The following is a 21,991-nucleotide window of genomic DNA, read 5'->3' as shown; positions in this document are numbered from 1 at the left end:
TCAATGCACATAAATCTAATGCATTTTTATACACAAGTGATGAATCTTTGGAAAGAGTAATCAGGAAAACGACCCCATTCACAATAGCCTTGAAAAAAATAAAATACTTCGGAATCAATCTCACAAAAGACGTGAAAGACCTCTACAATGAGAACTACAGTACACTAAAGAAAGAAATTAAAGAAAACCTTAGAAGATGGAAAGATCTCCCATGTTCTTGGATAGGCAGAATTAATATTGTCAAAATGGCCATAATACCTAAAGTGGTATACAGATTCAATGCAATTCCAATTAAAATCCCAATGACGTACCTTACAGAAATAGAGCAAGCAATTATGAAATTCATCTGGAAGAATAAGAAACCCAGAATAGCTAAAGCAATCCTCAGTAGAAAGAGAGAAGCAGGGGGTATCGCAATACCAGATCTTCAACTCTACTACAAAGCAATAGTAACAAAAACAGCATGGTATTGGTACCAAAATAGAAAGGTAGATCAATGGTACAGAATAGAGGACACGGACACAAACCCAAATAAATAAAATTTTCTCATACTAGACAAAGGGGCCAAAAATATGCAATGGAGAAAAGATAACCTCTTCAACAAATGGTGCTGGGAGAATTGGAAATCCATATGCAACAGAATGAAACTAAACCCATATCTCTCACCATGCACGAAACTCAACTCAAAATGGATTAAGGACCTCGGAATCAGACCAGAGACCCTGCAGATTATAGAAGAAAAAGTAGGTCCAGATCTTCAACATGTCGGCTTAGGACCAGACTTCCTTAACAGGACTCCCATAGCACAAGAAATAAAAGCAAGAATCAATAACTGGGATAGATTCAAACTAAAAAGCTTTCTCTCAGCAAAGGAAACTATCAGCAATACGAAGAAAGATCCTACAGAGTGGGAGAAAATCTTTGCCAATCATACTTCAGATAGAGCACTAATCTCCAGAATCTATAAAGAACTCAAAAAACTCTACACTAAGAATGCAAATAATCCAATTGACAAATGGGCTAAGAAAATGAATAGACACTTCACAGAAGAAGATCTACAAGCAATCAACAAACATATGGAAAAATGTTCAACATCTCTAGTAATAAGAGAAATGCAAATCAAAACCACCCTGAGATTCCATCTCACCCCAATTAGAATGGCAATTATCAAGAATACGAGCAACAACAGGTGTTGGCGAGGATGTGGGGAGAAAGGTACCCTCATACATTGCTGGTGGGGCTGCAAATTAGTGCAGCCACTCTGGAAAGCAGTGTGGAGATTCCTTAGAAAACTTGGAATGGAACCACCATTTGACCCAGCTATCCCACTCCTTGGCCTATACCCAAAGAACTTAAAATCAGAGATACAGCCACATCAATGTTCATAGCTGCTCAATCCACAATAGCCAGACTGTGGAACCAACATAGATGTCCTTCAATTGATGAATGGATAAAGAAACTGTGGTATATATATACAATGGAATATTACTCAGACATAAAGAATGATAAAATGATGGCATTTGCAGGCAAATGGATGAAATTGGAGAATATCATGCTAAGTGAGATAAGCCAATCTCAAAAAACCAAAGGACAAATGATATCGCTAATAAGCGGATGATGACACATAATGGGGGGAGGGAGGGGTTAGTGTTAGGGTTAGAGTTAGCATTAGGGAGGGGGCAAGAATGGAGGAAGGAAGGACTGTATAGAGGGAAAAGAGGGGTGGGAGGGGTGGGGGGAAGGGAAAAAATAACAGAATGAATCAAACAACATTACCCTATATAAATTTGTGATTACACAAATGGTATGCCTTTATGCCATGTACAAACAGAGAAACAACATGTATCCCATTTGTTTACAATAAAAAAAAAGAAAAAAAAAAAAAAAAAAAAGACCACTGGAATGACTATGCAAAGGTCAGATAAAATACACTGTGACACAAAGTGCTAAATGAAACAAAAGACATTATATATAAATTGGTCAATCACTCAAAATGAAAAAAAAAATTCAAAGACATGTTTATTTTGCAAGAAAATATGGTAGTGATAATCTCATACTACCAGTGAAATAAGAGTTCATATGCATAAATTATATAAAGCACCCAATTCAGAAAAAAAGAATAAATCCTAAGTATTCTTACTTTTCAAAGCTTTGTAAAATTGTAGGAAAAATAAATCTCTTGAGAAACATTCATTGGATTTGTGGTAGGTAAATTAAAAGTAAAAGAAATCTCTGCGGGCTGAACTTCTTCCCCAAACCTAAGCTCTATAGACGTAAAGAGAAAAAAGAAAATAAAAAAGAGCTGAAATCAGCTCTACACTGGTTATCTGCAAGGTTAATTAATTGTTTTAATTGCACCATGCTGTAGCCAGAGACAGAAACATTGTCAGATATAATGCAATAGGAAGGAAAGGGATATAGGAGAGGAGTTTGTAGAATTTAAACTCTGAGAGATTGCTCTGTATCTCACTATACTTTAGATGCAAAAAAGGTAATACAGTATCAGGAGAAGTATACATCCTCAAACAAGAAACAATTATGTATTTTTAAAGACTCGTCAGCAATTACACACATATTAATTAGCCAAGTGCAAACTTGGCAATTCTTTGCTTACTTGATCAGTGTAATAGCCAAGTTCTATACTTCTCTCAAATTCATTTTGAGGGCAATAGGTACAGTTAAATCCAAAATACATTACCATCAAAGCTAATAGATTTGTTTTCATGCTGGAGATACAGATAATGATAAAGTAACATTTATAACTAGTTACATACTTGACATTTTTCTTTCATTCATGTACTAATTATTTCTATCACACCATTTTACAAGTAAAGAAATGGAGACAAAGGAATTAAACACCTACCCAGTGTTATAGGTAGTAAATGGTGGAACAGAGTTTTGAGTCACAACCATGCTGTCATAGTAACTTTCTTTCATGCATCTGAGAAATAGATTTTATATGAGATGTGTCATAAGGTTGTGAGGATCAGCTATAATTTGAACTGGTACTAGAGTTCCAGTTTGGTTAACATGGTCATTTGGAATAATTTTGGAGAACTAAAAAATAACCTCACTTTTCTAATCTGCCCTTATTCACATATGTATAATTGAAAAGATTCTGGTGGTCTGAAGAGGACAAACATATGTCACTATTTTGAAATATCTACAATTCTTAGAAGGCAAAGAAAAACATCTTGATTTTTCCATTTCCTTTTATAGTCTTACTCCTAAGATTAGAATATATGTTAGAATTAAACAGATTTAGGAATATATCAAATTCCCTATAAATATTGAATAGGGATAATTATAAACTTGAGAAAAATGAGTCAAAGGAAAAAAAATTCAGCCAGCCAGACTGACTATTATTCCCTGTGACAGACAAAGCATTTTGAAACATACTTCAGAATAAATGGAAAGATGAAAAATCAATCAATGTTTGCATTGACCATGCTTATATTGGTAGATGGGTGTTAGTTATTTGTATGTGGGAATAAAAGGTAATGAAACCAAATTAATTTTTGAATTTTTTATTGTGGGAATATGTACATGACATAAATTAATCATTTTAACTCTTTGAAGCATACAATTCAGTGTCATTAAGTTTATTTACATTGTGTAAACAGTGCCACTATCAATCTCTAGAAATTGTTTATAACATCTAATTTTAAATATGAAAAATTGCACTAAGAACTTAAGAACCCAGGTATTTAGCTACAGATTTTGGATAAAGATTTTTATTTTCATTTCTCTGTGGAATGAGAAGCCCAAATTACTTATGTCTACATACTCTCCATCATTTCCTGATATTCCTAATATGTGGTCATTTATCCTTTACACATTAGAAATGAAATATCTACTTTTGAGTTTTTTCCATTTTCATAATTGTAAAATGTTCCTGGAACTTCATATCGACGCTATTTCATTTCAATTCAGAAAAAGCAATTTTAATTTGTTGGAGTTGCAAATCATTTTGGGGATTCATTGAGGTGAAACATATTCTATATACAGAATAATGCATTCTGTATTTTAGACAATTCCAAACTCTGGCTTAGCTGCTTTTATCTATAAGCTAAAAATATATTGGCGATATCTATGAAGTGAATGGTAATGACAATATGATATACAGGTAAATATGTCAACGCAGAAGAATCTAAAATTTTGATTGCTTTTTTAATGTCTGATCTAACATGCTAAAGAATAAAATTGGAAGAATGCTGTTAGTGAGAAAAATTGGTTGTCATTTCGTTTTTCATCTCTAACTAGCTTGATTATTTAAGAAAAAACAAAAAGGAAAGGAAAGATGCCCAAAGAACATTCAAATTCTGCTACTTTCACTTTTGAAAAGATTTTGACATTTTAATTAGGGTTTTAAAAAAATTGTTCTTTATAGAGTAATTTGAAGACAGCACTGTAGAAATCATATTACTGTTCCTAGGCCAGAATATAAAATAGAGATGCACCTTTATAATTATTGCCCTGGCACAATATTACAGTTTTTAATCTCATCTGCATCTTTGAAATAAAAATAGATTGTATGCCAAAATTTGCATTGCCCAAACTCAAACTAATAACTTAATTTACTGCTTGTCTAATTGTTAAGTTTACGATGCTCTTTCAAAGTCATTCAACTGTGTGTCATCTTGGTATATTTTAAATAAACAAGGTACAATCCCATCATGGCCCTAAACATCCTTTCAGAGTTTGTAATACTATTATATTCAATTTAAGTCATATTCCAGGCTTTGGAGTAGATTTGTATTTATTCTCATTCTTTGATATTATATGGCTTAAAAATGAGACTATTCATTCACATTTGAATAGATAATTTGTATTGATAATATGTTCTCTTTTTCAAATAGTGTGTTCTATTTTTCAAATATTTTCCCAAAGAGAATATGACATTATTTGTCAATAAAACATCAATATGTGTCCACCAATATGACCATGAAACAGTTCTTCAGTGAATCTTTGTTCTGTATGCAATAAAGCCTGTTCTTTAGACCTCAACGGGTGGCCCACTTTAGGTTTATGGTCAACATCCGCTTGGTAATGTATTTATAAATCCATAAATGAAATAATGGCCTCTAATTCCTTTGGCAGAGTGTATGCTACAGTGAATTCTTACATAAACGCGAAGATGCTTTAAACATTACATTCTCTTGAGCTTGGGTTTTAGACATGTTTTTATCAATAACAGAAATCTGAATAAATGTTTTAAAGAAAATATCATCATAATGGTAATTCCTTGACTAGGCATAATATGAATCCAGCCTTCTAAAAACCTAATGATGACATTGGAAATGTAGAATTAAAATGTCATTCTGCTACATTGGTAGGTTTTTAGTTTTCCTTTCCCAGATACACTGTTTATATATTTATTCTGAGTCAAAATTACAATAGTTATATTTTGTTATAAAAATGATTAATTGTTCTTCCTTTAGCTGGTCCCTTCAAAATCATACTCCGGCCAAACTCTCAACACTCACTACCCCCCATTCAAGTTTCTGATACTTTTAAAACCTAATTATTCTTTTATTAATTTTTCCCCTTTCCCAGTTTTTGTCTGTGCATCGTTGGTTGTATGAATCCTAGTAATGATTCAAGGCTAACTGATGTACTACTCCTTCAGCAAGCCTTTCTTTGCCTACCTTCCAGCCAGCACCCCAGCAGGTTGGGCTTACCAGGTTCTCACATCTTATTTTTAGAGTCATTGTCACATTGAGTATGTTTACTAGTTGTCCCTCCCACCTTGACCCCCATCTGGAAATGAAAGCCAACAAATGCTTTTTAAACATGTTTTAAAAAATCATTTAGTTTGTTGCTTTATTTGGAGTCTGAACCCAACAACTATATCCCCAGCCCCCCATTTTAAATTTTGAGACCCTTAAATTTCCCAGGTTTCAAACTTGCATTCTTCCTGCCTCAGCCTCTCAAGTACCTAGGATTGTAGGTAGTTATACCACTGTGCCTAGTTTGTTTTAAACTTGAGTTTTTTCTTTTTTTTTTTTTTAAGCCCTGTTGGCAAATTATTTTATTAGTCCATTTATTGTATTGTAACCATTTTTATCTTATGACACTCAAGTATCAAATTTGATAATAGGTAGTAACTAACTATATCATAGTAGATTAAATTTTATTAATAGGTAATGGAGACTCAAAATGAAATAGTTTTAGATTCATTTGTGATATTTTCCGTAGATAAGAGAGTAGAGGTAAAATTCATGATAGTCTTTGTAATGGATCAGATTAGACCATGTTCTCAGAATAAAAGAAACAGTGACTTTTGGGAAAAAAAATCAACATTTTGTTTATTTTTGTTTTTATATTTGTAGTACTGGGAATTGAACCCAGGGCCTTGTATAGGCTAGACACGTGCTTTACCACTGAGCTGCATTCCCAGCCTATCAGTATTTTTTGAATATTGGGAATCTGTATTGTGGACAAGAGAAATGCAGCACAGGACATTGGGCATCCAAACACACACACACACACACACACACACACACACACACACGCACACACACACAGGAAGTGATATGTATGAGAGAAAGGAAAAGGGAAATTGTGTAGTACCTACAAGGAAAAGTTCCTGTTTCTCAATTTTTTGTGGCATAAGATGTTTTTCTGTGTATTACAAAATCTTCTACATTACATTGGTGGAGAAAATTATTATCTTCTCTATTTCCTATTGTAGAACACCATTTAGTGTTTGTATTTTTCCTCTCAAACTGGCTACATTTTTTCTTAAATGTGAATGAAATTAGTCATAACATTAGCTCTGAACATATAATCTTACTAAAATGTGGGAGAAATGCAAATGAAATATAAAGCTTGTTTAGCATAAAAGAAAAATGGATCTTTCTTTTCAAATACTGTATTGTTCTAAATATAAACTTTGTTGTTCATACACATTCTCTAAGTTTTGAAGTCACACTGTCTTATCCATAGAATTGACTTTATTTTCAGGAAAACAAGGTTCTGCTCTATGAATAATTAAGGTGAAAGACAGTGCAAGTTCTGATGATTGTTCAAGCAATGTAATGCAAATTTGAGGCCAAAGTATAAGTACTTTTGTTCCCTGAGATCACAAATACATAATACTTGAATATTTACCACTGATTTCTTTACTACTGAATTCTGAGATCATAATAACAGAATTCTTTACAGAGATAAAGCAAAATTAGTTGTGATTTTAAAGTTCAAATATAATTAAGAATGAAAATATTTCATAGTGGGCAGTGGCATTTTAACAGGTAGAACTCACATTTTCTGAAGTCATCAGAAAGTGTCTTCTGAAGATTTTTCTCTTCAGAAGAAACAATAACTAAAAAGGAAAATTTTTGTGTCTACTGCTTTGACTTTATTGTAAAGGAGTTAAATTCTGTATTATGTTTGTTGTGGCTCCCCATAGAAGTGTGATAAGTTTTTTAAAATTCCTTTTGGCAAATACATGTGTTCTTCTTTAGTACGTCCTTCCAAAGTATACCCGTAGAGATGTTGGATCATAGGTGACATTTCAGTCAGGCATTAGCCCAGTAGAGTCCTAACAAATTGTTTTCACCTACACACATATGGAGAGATAAACTGATTTAGGAAGATCTATAACCGATGCAGAGATATAGGCACATTTGTTAAGGGGTTGTATGTTAATTAGAGAAATGCTAATTGTAAAAGAAAAAAAGGCAATACTTCAGGGTAATACAAAAAACAATTACTTGAGAGTTAACAGTTAATGGGTATTTTTGGTGATTCGAAGGTAGGGGGCTAAGCTTCACATAGAAATTCAGGGTTCTAGGAGAATGGATATTCTGCCATTTTCAAAGACAATTCTAGGTTCCCCTCAGAGGAGTAAATAATAAATGGGGAAAAAGAGAAGATAAAGTTACACTGCTTTTTAATAACTTTGTCTCAGAAGAGAGAGGCATCGTTTACACTCATATTTGTCTTCATATGAACTTATATGTCCATGTCTAAATGCAAATGAGTATTGGAAATACAGAATTCTGCTGATTAAACTCTTTCCAGGTGAACTATATATCACTAAACGAGAGTAAAAATCTTTACTTGACAGCAATTTTTGTCATTCTCTTTCTTGAATAAAAGCTACACAGTAACTTTAGGAAACCAGTATAATCCTTGGCAACTAGATAATGTATACCCCAACCAGATACTGTATATGACCTATTAAACATTGCAAGGCCCTTCTACAAAATCTGTTTCCATACTTATTCTTCTTCATTTCCATTTCCTGCATAGCAAATTGTGTATTATTTGAAAAATACAAATCAATTTATTTAAATTCTCTGTTTATAATCCTCATTGGTCTCCTTGAACACAGAATAAAGTTCAAGCTCCTAAGCAAGGCTATGAGGGAGTGATCAAACAGACCCTACTTAACTCTGTTGTCTGATATCGTATTCCTGTCTCTCTCATCTCTAATATTATAGTTACACGTAACTTCTTTCTGACTCGTGCATGGCCTAGGAACTGTGAACTCACTCTAACCTGTGACTTTGCTGATTCCCCACAAATCTTCACGTTAGACTTCTCTTCCTTTGGGAGGCAATTCCAATATCCAATCATCAGAGACATCCATCATGACCACCCTAGCTAAAGGAGAAAACTTCCAAACTTGATCTGCTTGATATTCTATCACTTATCAGTGCTATGATACACAGTATTACAATATTTTATAACCAATCTGGACCTTAAATGGTGTATTCTGATCTCTCATTTTGCAGATGCAGAAAGTAAAATGAAAATCACTATTGACTTGATAAAGGCCATACAGCTGCATATGGTGGAACCAGAGATCTAGAAATCAATAGATATTTTGTACATTTATTTTATAAAATCATTTGGAGGATGGGAGATACAATAATATCTTCTTTGTCTACAGGAATTGATGTTTCTCTTTTTGGAGAGAAGGAATCTTGCTACTTGTTAGCAGATAATACATAGGATGTAGCTTTTAAATAAATGCCAGTGTGAGAGACAAGTGAAATGTCCAAGTTAGCATAGTCTGTAGCTGTATTGTCCAATACATAGTCTCTAGCTATGTGAGGCCAATTAAATTTAAATTAGTTGAAATTAAGAGATGATTTCTCAGTCACACTACACAGATTTTGGTTCTCAATTGCTATAAATAGCAAGTGGGTGTATTTTTGGTCAGTGCAGGGGAATATTTCAACCATCCAGAAATTCCCAACTGAGCCATAGGTTTTCATTTCTCCTACTCTCCTATGGTTTGTGATCTTTGATTCTGGATACTACAATTCCCATTTTCTTCCTAATTGTTTATTCTTAGACCTGCCATTCCAATTTCCTCCACTGATTATTATAGGCAGGTTTATGAAAAAATTGTTGAGGTGAGATTTGGAGAAACCTAATTATAACTCATTATAAATCTCTAAGAAAGATGGATGAGTCAAATTAGTACTAATCTCAATTTTGATGAAAACAAGCCATTTTCCTCTACTGTAATACAATAGAGCTACAAAAACTTAAATTCACATGGCTGTTATAAACTTTTCTAGGACCTTTTACTGTTAACTTTGGGGAACTTCACAATAAGGTAGTGTCCTCTATGAGGTAGGAAAATGGTGCTCATGCTATTCCTTTTCACCTTTGTTCAAGGTGAATGATCCCAGAACAAATTTGCCTCTTTCCAAGGCATTGGGTATCCTTCCTAGATCACTCAAGGGCATTGCTGATAACTCAATAATCAACAGACCAGCTTCTGTCTCAGGCTCTGTAAATGGTGATGTTCTTGTTTCTTTCACTCATATCAGGGAATGGATGATTTAAAATATTCAGTGATTTAGACTATTGCTTCAATTATGCAAGGTGACCTCAAATAGGAGATTTTGTTTATTACTTTTATAAAAATATAGTAATGAGGTCATAAGGGAGAACATAGATGATAGAGTAAAAACCAATTACAAGGACTGGAAAATCATGTCAAAATTAATATTCTTCTGATAATGGGCGTGATGATCACTGTCATTCTGAAAGCAGATATGCATGGCTTGCACTCTCAATGCAATTTTTTTTTTTCAGATCCAATTTATCAAGTGATTCTGAGGCAGTGTCTGAATGATAGCATTATTATACCAATAAGGAAACTTTGCCCAGGCATGGTAAAATGACTCAGATGGAATATTCCCTGCTTTGTCAGTTGGACATAATCGAATATTGTGTTTATCAAGATGTAATTATAAGGAGAACATTGACTAATTGAGAGGAAAGGCCTAAGATGGTGACAGAACTGAAAAGGAACCCAAAGAGAATATTAATGGAAGTAGAAGTGAACAAGGGTGCTTATCCTGAGTGAGAGAAATCTGGAAAGAACATAATGAGCTTCTTAACATGGTGGTGAGGCTGTGGTGAAAAAGTAGTTCTACCTAACCTATGTAAAGTCAAACATGTAAATGTGACAAATGGATGGGAATTACATGGAGATAGATTTTACCTCAGTATGTGTGAAATGGTTGGCAGTATCATCTTCATAGGTTTCTGTTCTAATGGTCAATACATTCCCACTGATTAGAAAATTTTGAGTATTTAATTTTGGGGAGGTGATTTTCTCCTAGAAGTGTCTATGTCTTTATACTTTTTTGAGCTGATTGACAATTTAGGGCAAGATTTAAAGATAGATAGATAGATAGATAGATAGATAGATAGATAGATAGATAGATAGAATTGATTACATATAGCTAATTTTGCTTATCTGTCTTTATTATTTCATAGTGTGTAGACTCAAGAATAAAAAACAATTTTAGGTTTGTAACTTTATGTGTCTCTCTTAGACATTTTCCTATCATTTTTAAGAACTAAAATTTTTAATCCATTACTTTGCCAACTTTTCCTGTTGCTTTAATCTTTGTTCAATTTAAACTGACCTTTTAATGACTTACTTGCACAAAAATTACTTTCTCTTCCTCTTCATATTTCCTGTTCTCACCTACTTTCTCTTAATATCAGAAAAAAAATTAAACACATAGAGAGAAATATGTGTGTGCACATGTATTTACTCCGATGCCAGGTAGCCAAAAAAACAGTAATAAAACAAAAACAATACATAATTCTGAAACAAATAAGCTAAAATTAATGAAAAATGCTGATGATCCTATGGCAGTCATAAGGTACTCTCATAAGTATTTTATTCTATATATTTCCAACAGTTTCATCTCCTGAGTACTTCTAGATATGTGTTATATTGATTGTCTTTAGCATTGTCTCTGATGGCTCCTAGGACAACTATGATTAATTTGCCCTGGATTTTCACACCTTGAATGAATTTTCATTTTTAAAACATATTAGAAGATAATATAAGATTTTTGAATTATCTATAAAGTGATTTATCCTGAAGAGAACTCTATTTTTAAAATACAGTCAGCCTTCCATATTCATGAAATCTCTCTCAATGGTTTCAACCAGGCATAATCCAAAAATATTGGGGGAAAGAGTTGTGTCCATCATGATCATGTACAGGCATTTTTCTTGTCATTATTATTCAAACAATATTTGTAACAACTAACTACTTTCATATAACTTTCAGTTGTACAAAAACACTATATCATCTTATATAAAGGACTTGAGCATATAAATATATTCCTATCTACAAGTGATCCTGAAATCAATCCTCCGTAGATATTAATAGAAGACTGTATTAGTTTTTTTTTTAACACATTGTTAAATTTTTCAAATTACTGATTCTACCTTAGATCTCCTTATTTGGAACTTTGAGAAAAATGTTAATTTCCCAAGACTTATGTAGAAAATTCTACACCAGAAACTTATTTTAATGCAAATAACCTTCACAGATTGCTTGGTTTTCCTTGTATACTCAATATAATTTACTCTAAATTGATGAACAAAATCATATTGGATATTTTAAAAATTGACAATATTCCCCAGAATTTTGGTTTTTGAAATATAATTTTAGAAAAGAGATAAGAATCTAAGTTCATTAAAATAGTATCCTTTTATAATTATGCAATTTTCTCTTACTAATATGCAAAATAATCAACTAAGATAAGAATAAATAAATATAGAAAAGTAGATCAAAATCTCATTTAAAATATTATTTGGTTTTAGAGTTGTTCAGAAGATATTTTCTATACACAAAATATCTATTGCGTGTCACAATATCACAATTCAGAAAATACATAGTGCTGATATATACTTTTGAAGAATGGAATTTATTGTTGATGTTGCAATAAGAATATTATGAATAATTAATATTTTGTGTTAGGTTCGTATAAACCACAAGCAGACTAGAAACAATACCTTCTGGTATGGCCGTTTTAACATTGTGAAATATTCTGTGAACTGATAGTAGTGTGTTCTTCCATCTTGTTATTGTGAAGAGTTAAGTAGGAGTTATCTTTTGTAACCTATTAGATATTAAACCTAAGATGCTGCTTTATGGTAATTGTTTAATCTCCAAAACAATCGATGACTACAAAACATAAGATTTATAAAATAGTAACAACTATTTAAAGAATATTGAGTGATAGAAGAGTTTTTCAATGTAAGAGTTGAATAATCTGTGCAATAAGTTTGATAGACATAAATGAATAGAAGGGCACATTGGATAATTGTATTAAGAGAAATATGATTGTAAATTTTCAAATGTAGTTAATTCTTCTATAAGAGATTAAAAATTCAATTTCAAAGTTGACTTAATTTTGACCTATATTAAGAAATTTATAAAGAACTTGGAAACTATATGTAACTGTACAGTGACAAGTCACTTGATGGTTCAGTCTAAACATTATACAGCATTAAAATAATCAATTTAAAATATTGTAATATTCAAAAAATTTTGAAAAATAATATTTTAGGCAGATCTTATTTTTCTCCTGTTTCCTTTATATCTCCTAATTCCTCGTTTTATCTCGTTTACTCTTTTTAAAACATAAAAAGTGTCATAAAATTTTTTTCTTGTAATTTTTGCTCAGCTACTTCCCATAGATTCCTGAGTTTCTCTTTCTGCTCTTTAACTCACTGCAAATCAATCTCACCTAGACTGTTTTCAGTTCTTCCATTCATCTGTAGGTCTGCACAATGAAGTTCCAGACACAGAATATATACTCTGGTCTGATCAGGGCATAGGCAGCAATGGTGAATGTTGATTACTAAGGAATCACTGGTTTTTACCTAACACACAATCACTGGTTTTTACCTAACACACATATATAAAATATGCTTTTTTAAAAACATTTTTTAGTTGTAGGTGACACAATACTTTTATTTTATTTAATGTGGTGCTGAGGATTGAACCCAGGACCTCAGGCTTCACAGGTGAGTGCTCTACCACTGAGCCATAACCCCAGCCCAATGATATATGCTTTTATATGGAAAATAATTGATTGTTTCCATTAAGGTTATCTTAATTATCCAGACAGATGCATAAGACTATGAGCCACACTAGAGCAGAGAGCTCCTCGTAGATGGCTTTTTTATCAAGTAACCAAGAAGAATTCCTGGGTTTGCAAAAGTTTGTGAATTGAAGTTTGAATAAGTGAATAAATATTGGTATAATTAATATGCACCCCCCATAAAAAAGGAATGAAAGAATGTGTAATAGAGAAATTTATTTAATTCAGCATTCTTCAAACCTTCTTCAAGCAAACATTTAACTTTTTTTTTTATGCCTGTTACCATCATGTAAAAACTTAGTGTTCTATAGTATTTGAAGAAAGGTGTCTTTGGTGATTAATTTGACAACTGAAACAATCTCTATAGATAGTTCAAAATTTTTTCATATATCTGAAGCAAAGCGTATGTAGCACAAACAAGAATTATTGAGCAAAAAATCATCATATTTTATTTCTAACTTAATAAATGAGGCATTATAGGACCTGCAAAATAATAAGAGTAAATAAAAAATTTATAAAACACTATTTTAAGTTTTTCAGGTCACTATATCAGTGTTTAGTATTCCTAAAATATTTAAGGTAGTAAGTATTTCATCATTAAGAGAACACATTGCAGATAAATAATAAAGAACAATGAGTGAATTTTATATGGAATATTGACTGGATTATATCCTGACTTGATGAGAATGTAAAAATCCTACAAAACATTGACCTACAGAAACTAGTTTCCATGGAGTAAGGTTTAAGCAATTAAATGCTTTAGAGATTATCTAATGCCTTCAGGGAGCCTAATATATATGACTTCACTTTCTTCATTGCTGAATCTGCTCAGGATAATCCTGACTCACTACAGTTTAATGCCCGGTCACTCACAAGCATCAAATACCACTAGTGTTGATGAAGAGAAACAGAGGAAATCAGCCACCTATTCTACAACTTTGAAAGTAGGTCAACTAACTGTGCTAATGTATTATAGCTGCAGTGTCCCCAAGACACTTAAAGGGGAGAAAGGAATAAAAAGAATTAGAGCATGCTACCCTATGGTCTTTCCTCCTCCAATACATTTATATGGTCTGTTCTGTGACTTTGCCAGGGCTTGGGCCTGCTGGAAAATGAGAATAGTTGCACTTTTAAAAGGTAATGATGTCTTAGTCCTTCCATGGAAGAAGAGACAAGTGCTCAATTACCACTGCACACAAGGAAGTCCTTTAGACTAAATTCCCTCTGGACTAAATTCCCACAATGACAAGTGTGTGAAAGCACATACGTTCACACAAAACTATTATTCCTTCAAAAAGAAAATTAAATTTTATTAATTAATGCATGTTAATACCAGAGCAAAATGTGACTTTGTTCAAAACTTTCATAGCAAGTGATCAGTGTCAGACATAGCAGTTCATGTGTTAGTCAAATTCAAGCAGTAATAGAATACATGACTAGATGTATGCCAAAGCGCTCTAATTTAATTCTGATAGGTGGAGGAGTGTGGCACCTATGTGGTGCAGAGCACATGATGCCATGTCATAATACATTAGCTTGTATCACATTATAATCGGATGTGACGAAATATAATATTTCACGTCAAAATAAAATGAAAAAAATGGAGGGGCATTGTAACTTTGGATATTAAATATGTATAAAGAGGGGGAGGCAAATTATGGAAAGTCTGGGCAAACTGTGAAAGCAAGTAATTTGAATTTATTTACAGATCAGATCTTCACTCCAGTAACACTCAGCAGAGCTGCCATCATTAGTAATCAGGGCTTAATGTCTGTCATTTCAAATTGCATTGGTTGGAAAATTGGAATACTGGTTGTCAGGCTAGATGTCATTTTTATTTCCTTTGGAGATTATTGATATTGGTTCAGGTTTCTTTATGCACAGAACCACCAAATAATGCAGGAGTCTAGTTTTTCAAGTAGAGTATTTCAAGATATTCTTCTTGTAGTTTTTCTATAAAACATGTGTTTACATTTAAATACATTATCTTGATAATTCATTGATATTCATCTTTGGGCCCTAGTTAGTCTGTCTTGATTAAGATATAAATATAAACTTTTGGGGGGGGGATGAGGAGCACTGGGTACTGAACCCAGGGCCTTGTGCATGCTTGTCAAGTAAGTACTCTTCTACGGAACTGCATTCCCAGGCCTTATAATAACATTCTAAGCAATCAGAACTGATAGTGTTTAACTGGTGATGAGCTCTCTGAAACCTCAGAGATTTTAAGGACTCTTGTGTATGCTGTAGTTTAAATTATTCATGACAAACTATTTAAACCTTCATGGATCAAATTCTTAACCTGTTCATTGATCTCTGACCTCAGTTGAGTACAATATGGGCTGCAGGCAAGAAATTAACTATTGGCATCTCCTATTCCCATGTAATTCCTGTCATGGAATTCCACTGGTGGAGGGTCTCAGGACCTCAACTTGTTGGGTGGTTTTTAATCACAGCAGAAATAGTAGCTTGCACTTACTTGTTATTGGTGTAGTGGCCGTCAACCAGGTCTTTCTAATTTCAGAAGAATATGTGGGGGAAATGTGCTTGTTCTGAGAGATGCTGCTCAGAGATATAGTTCACTGAATGTCCATAGGGTAGGCTTGCATAGACAGTAACTGGGACATAAACAATGCATGGCTCTCCATTAAAGTTCACCTATTGAGGAACATTGGTATATTCTAGAAAAGAGAGTGAAACACAAATTCTATCACATTTTTGAGAGGCTAGAGTGGCAGGGTAAGATATTTCATTTTTATCTCTTTGCCTTTGCCAAGTCATTGAGGTTTTCTGTAAAAAAGGTTAACATGTAAATAAAATTTTTCAAAGAAAACCAAGACTTCTAATAATGGGAGGAGTTAGGTACTTGCTTAAAACAAATGCATCATTGAATGATCTATTAAAGTTGTCATCTATGACTGTAATGCTTTAATATTTGGAAGCTCTACAAAACATATTTATTTAAAACTTCATAAAAGCATTACGCTTTCTGAAATCTGAGATTTTATTTCACTTTGGTCAAACATTCATATAACATATATTCAACTGTTTTGTAATTCTTATTATAAAGGTCATGATAACATATGAATTTCTTGAAGAGAGTATCATGCCTTAATCATCTTCCTGCCCTCAGTGCCTAGTACAATGCCTGGAATATTGTAGGCTGTTAATAGCCACAAGGTAAAAGTGTATATCTGTGACTCAGAAGAAATGTGTATAAAACTGCTTTCTTTTTCCTTCTGATCTAGTATATAAGAATTCTTATTTTTTTCACACATACATATACCCATGATATATGCTTCTTAACAAAAATCAAGTCCTATATGTTATTCTCAAAGTACTGCTACTGAATTCACATCACCCTTAATTGTAAATCAATATAAAGTAACCAAGCACACAATTTCTTGAGGCTATAGTTTTCTTATTTTTTATTTGGCAGTGATGTTGATTTTAATCAATAGTCTTATTAAAAATATTTTATTAGACTTGCTGGTAGAATTTAAAATGAAAAATATTAAATAAGCACAGTGCTAGATTCTATTGACAATTGTTCTTTTCATGTGTAAATTCGGACAGGAGTTAGGAAGGAATTTGTTTTTTTTCAGTAATTTGTTAGTCAATGAAATATATTGATAGAACACTAAATAGTAGATACAGTATGAAGCTTAAAACAGTATGAATAACTTGACATGAGAAATATTTTTAGCACAATGACACATCTGAAATCTATAAAACTTACTGTCATTTAAGTATTAATTTTATAAATAAAATCAATTATATGATTATGCTATGGGTATTCAAAGTATGCATAACTCATTCTTTAGTGATATATTATTTCCTCTACCTGGAGGTTAAAAAATAGAACTTAAAAATGTTTAAAATGCATAATTTTTACAAGATTTTAGTGTTGATACTTTAGTGAATTCAATTAGGTATCAATACCTAAATTACTTATAAACTGTAATACTAAAGTAAGGAAAAATAAGACTCTTTTCACTGAAATGTTGAAAATAAAATTTTTTAAAATGGGTGAATCTAGAAGCACTTTTGTTTCAAGATAGAATATTCAAAACCAATGTCTAATATACCTAACTTCAGTCTCATCCATTAAATATTTCACAGGTGTGATGCACAATTTTCTGCACCTGCATTCACCTGCTTGTGAATTTAATCAATCATCAGAGTTTAACCTTTAAAATTCTATACTTGAAGATTACACCTGGATATTTTTAATACATTTAATATGGAATTAAAGAAAAGTGTCCTTCATAAATATTGACAAACTTCAGTAATAGATGCTACATTTTTGGAAGGGAAAAAAGAAGGACATAAAGAATCAGTTCTGAAAATGTTTCAACTAATTTGAAAAGAATTACTCACTAAATGTTATGTATATATATAATATTATAACAATAACATGAGTCAAGCATGCTTGTAATGTTAGTTAAGATTTTTTTCTCTCAATCTAAATCAGCTAATGTGTACTTTTAAAAAATATTTAAACAAAGAAAATTTGAATTAAGTTAAATAACGATTTTGGTGGAATCATACTGATTATCACAAATTCACAATAAAATGACTATTCACAAATGATCTCTATTCAGTAATGCTATATATTTATTTATATAATTGCATACACTTGACTAAATTATTAGGTTTTAGGCATTAAAAATATGAGAAAATATTTTCATGAAGTTAATTTTGTCACCTTAATAAGGTGACAATTATGTTGAAGTATGAGAATGAAAAGGAAAAGAGAAGAGCTTAGATAAGTTTTAAAAAAGAGAGATCAGCACTAGTAATTGGTTAGTTGTAAAGCAGTAAAGAGTGATTTGTTTCTGTAACTTCTAGCCTGGAAAATGAATAGCATTGACAGGTTGTCAGTTTCAAAAGAAAGGTGTCGTGTTCCATAAATAAAAGAATTTTGGAAGGGTAGGAAGAAGTATAGGCTGGAGCAAGATTAGGAAAAAGTAAGAATTTATATTTAAAATCATAACTGTTGCTGTGTGTTATAGTATTTTTTCTCATAGCCTGATGCTAGATCCTAACATTCTTTACTGATGCCTTATGGGCGCTCTCTGTGATATAAATCATCATAGCCATTCATTCACTTATTAATTTTTAATGTTACCATCGACAAAATCCCTCTGGGTGCCTGTACGTAATTACCAAAATAGAGTATGATCATAAAATGAATAGGAGCTAAATTCAAAATTAAATAAAGCAGGTCACCTACACATTAGGAAAGGCCCTGATATTGAACAGGCTAAGCCATTATCAAACTGGGAACAGATGGCCTAAAACAAAGGTGTATGAAGACAAGGATGTCCTCAGGACAAGGTGTCTTTCAGTGAGGAGAGAGTTACCTTGCTTCCATAAGATAGGAAACTTTTTAGGGGGATACTTTTTTCAAGGATATTTTACTTATTGTAAAATAACCAGTGAGCATATCTTTCCATTTCTTCCTAAGATGACATGTGTGAAATAATAGTAAAAGAAATAATGTTGATAAATGGAACATTGCGACATAACTCAGTGTATTGAAAAAAGGTATATTTTCCTTGCTCCTTGCTTTGTGTTGCTCTGGGCTCAAAAGAACATTGGCACCTAAAAGTTTCTAAACTGTCTGCAACCATATACAGCCATTCGAGCTTGATACTCATGATTCTTGCTCACCCAGACTCTGGATTGAAAGAATCAGACTGCTGAATGATAGAGGAAAGGATGTTCTCTTTTCAGAAATTCTGTATTTTAATAAGTGGTAGCTTTGGGTTAGTTTAGGTTGTTAGAAACTTTCACTTGTCAATGACTCTGTGATCTTGGCACAAATGCTAATTTGGACAGTTTTCATAAGCATGAGTTTGGTTTTGTTGTTTGCTGGGTTACAGGCATTACTTTTATGGATTTTACTTTTATATATTTTTCATTTTAACTTTTACAATCATTATATATATATATATTTTTTTGGGTACCACATGATGTTTTGATATAGATATATTTTGTATTATGTTCAAATCAAGGTAAACCTATTTATCTTCTCAAACTTTTATCATTTCTCTATGTTGAAAACATTCAGAATCCTTTACTTCTAGCTTTTTTTTTAATGCACAGTACATTATTGTTACCTGTGCTCAACTCAATGTACAGTAGAACACCATCATTTATTTCTCCATCTATTAATGTAGTGCCCATCAGTAAACCTTTCCCCATCATTTCTTATCTGCTATTCTCCCAGGCTTCTCGTAACCTCCATCCTACTCTCAATTTCTATGAGATCAGCTTTTTATAATTACACACATGCATGAGATCATTCACTATCTTTTATAAGATGAAGTTAGAATGTGAATGACTAATTAGCTGAAAAGATTTTCCTCATTCCCACTATCTTTAAACACTATCCATAACCAGAGATAGATCTTCAAAAACAGAGACTGTGGTCACCACCAATAAACAGTCATTTGCAATTGGTATCACAGCTTAGATGTTCTGCTGGCCTAGGGCTCTTTGATTTAACCGAGCTTTCTCTTCTTTTCCTTTTGGAGCTAGAAACTGTACTGAAGTTAAAGTCTCATGGAAAATGGAAAGTAATAAAAGAAGAGCATTATGTGTAGAATGGACTAATGGTATCTGAGGTGGGTTTTTTTTTTTCAGGTTTGATTTGCTGCTTGATTGCTTTGAACTTATAATATGTGGCATACTTAGAGGTATAAACACATTTATTAGTGAATTGTTTTTCAGAATAAACTACTGTCTGTTATGTAACTGAAAGTCTCTAGCACCTATTGTTTTTCATTCATTAAACTAATTAATTTCATTACTAAGAACTGTGAAGTCTCTCTAGAAGAGAATAAGCAGGTAAATAGTGGTTAAAGAAAATTAAGTGGATGGTCTATATCATCGGTGTATCACTGAGCTTTTTTTTCATTTAATCTTTTTAGATATACATGACAGTAGAGTGTATTTTGTCATATTAGGATACATGAAGTATAATTTATTGTAATTAGGATTTATTATGAATTAGACATAACTTCCCTATCACTGAACTTTTGCTTCTCAAAATTGATGTATTATTACCTTTCAGACATTCAGGATGTTCAATACATCCTTGACATAAAACAATAGATATATTGGCAAGCAAAATATTTTCTTGTATCCTTATTAGAACCAATCTGAAAAAAATCATAGTACTCTCTGTGGTTCTGAAGTAGAAGTATGCAAATGTTTACTGCCCTTATGCATTTAATAATCCTCAGTCATGAAATTAACACTGATGAAACAGAGAATAACTCATTATGTAATGAAGTACTGAATTGAAGGACCAATTTAATTTCTTTGATAAAAATTACCAAGTAAAATAAGAAGACCACTAAGTGTTGGAAGAAACACTGAAGGATGGGGAAAGAATTGAATTTGGTACTGATATAGTTCATCTTTGCATAATTACAGGAAAAAATAAACCACATTTCACAAAAGACATAGGCATTCAATATTAGAAGCTGATCAAGGCACCCTTTATGGGGGAGGAATGTGCTGAGGTTAGCAAAAAATATAAAAATAAAGTTAACTTTTTAACTGACAGAAACTTTCAAAGATGCAAAAGGCCGAAAGAGGAAGAATGGGCAGCAATGAAAGAAAGTAAGCAAAAATGAATTGCAAGAATTATGGCAGTGGTGAGGTCAGGCAGTAACAGACAGCCCAGCATGGTTAGAATTTAAAACTCCCTGGGCTGTGGTAGAAGGGAAACGCCTGGGCTCAAGTGGGAAAGAGGCAGGAAGTCTGTAGACACCTCAGAAAACTCTTCCAGTTGCCTTGATCTAAACTAAGTTTGGCTCTTACAACAGCTGAAGGACACAGCAATGCAGGAGACACTGCAAAGAAAACGGGTGCACTGGCAAAGGTTGAGAAATGAAAAGAAGGAGCCGAGTATGGATCCATAGTTATGAGTTGGTTAGTGTCAGTTGTAAGATCATTTGCCATGATGAAGCCAACACAAAACAGACTTAATGAAAAAACATAACAAATTCAATTTTGGTCAGTTGATAAGGTGGTCAGAAAAATGAAAAAGAATTACGTGTCAGTAATAGTTTTTAAAATATAAGAAAAAAACCAATCACCCAAACAAACAACATGCAACACTGTACCCCAGGACACTTGAGAGATGAACAACATGGGAATACAAGAACAATAGAAACAAAAAACTCCAAAATTCCATTTGTTTATTTTTTTCTTTAACTTTAGTTACCTGTGCTTTGGGATTAAATTTTTAAAAAAATCATTAAAAAAATCATTGTCCAGACCAATGTTATTTTTAGCCTATACTTTTTTCTAATAGTTTCAAAGTTTAGTTCTTATGTTTAAGTTTTAAAGCATTTTTACATTTTTTAAAACATGGTTATAATTTCTTTCTTCTATCTATATTGTTTCTACTATACCACGTATTTAAGAAACTACAATTTCCCATTGCATGTTATTGGCATTGTTGTTTTTGCTCACAACAGCATAAATGGACTTAAAAAAAAAGATATCCAGTGAATTGTCAGAAATGAAAGACAATTATTACACGATTTCTCTAAAATCCAAAATAATCAAACTCATAGAACTGGAGA

The 21,991-nt window shown here is 32.4% G+C and overlaps 1 protein-coding gene across 5 annotated transcripts in view; it reads left to right on the top strand.

Annotated features, from left to right (window-relative positions):
• The window catches only part of LRP1B (LDL receptor related protein 1B), a 1,899,381-nt gene that overhangs the window by 138,343 nt on the left and 1,739,047 nt on the right, over positions 1 to 21,991 (top strand). The gene's annotated exons all lie outside the window — the stretch shown is intronic.

Source organism: Sciurus vulgaris (assembly GCF_902686455.1).
Source record: "Sciurus vulgaris genome assembly, chromosome: 3".
Taxonomy (NCBI): Eukaryota; Metazoa; Chordata; class Mammalia; order Rodentia; family Sciuridae; genus Sciurus; species Sciurus vulgaris.
This window is presented reverse-complemented; position numbering and strand designations above follow the sequence as displayed.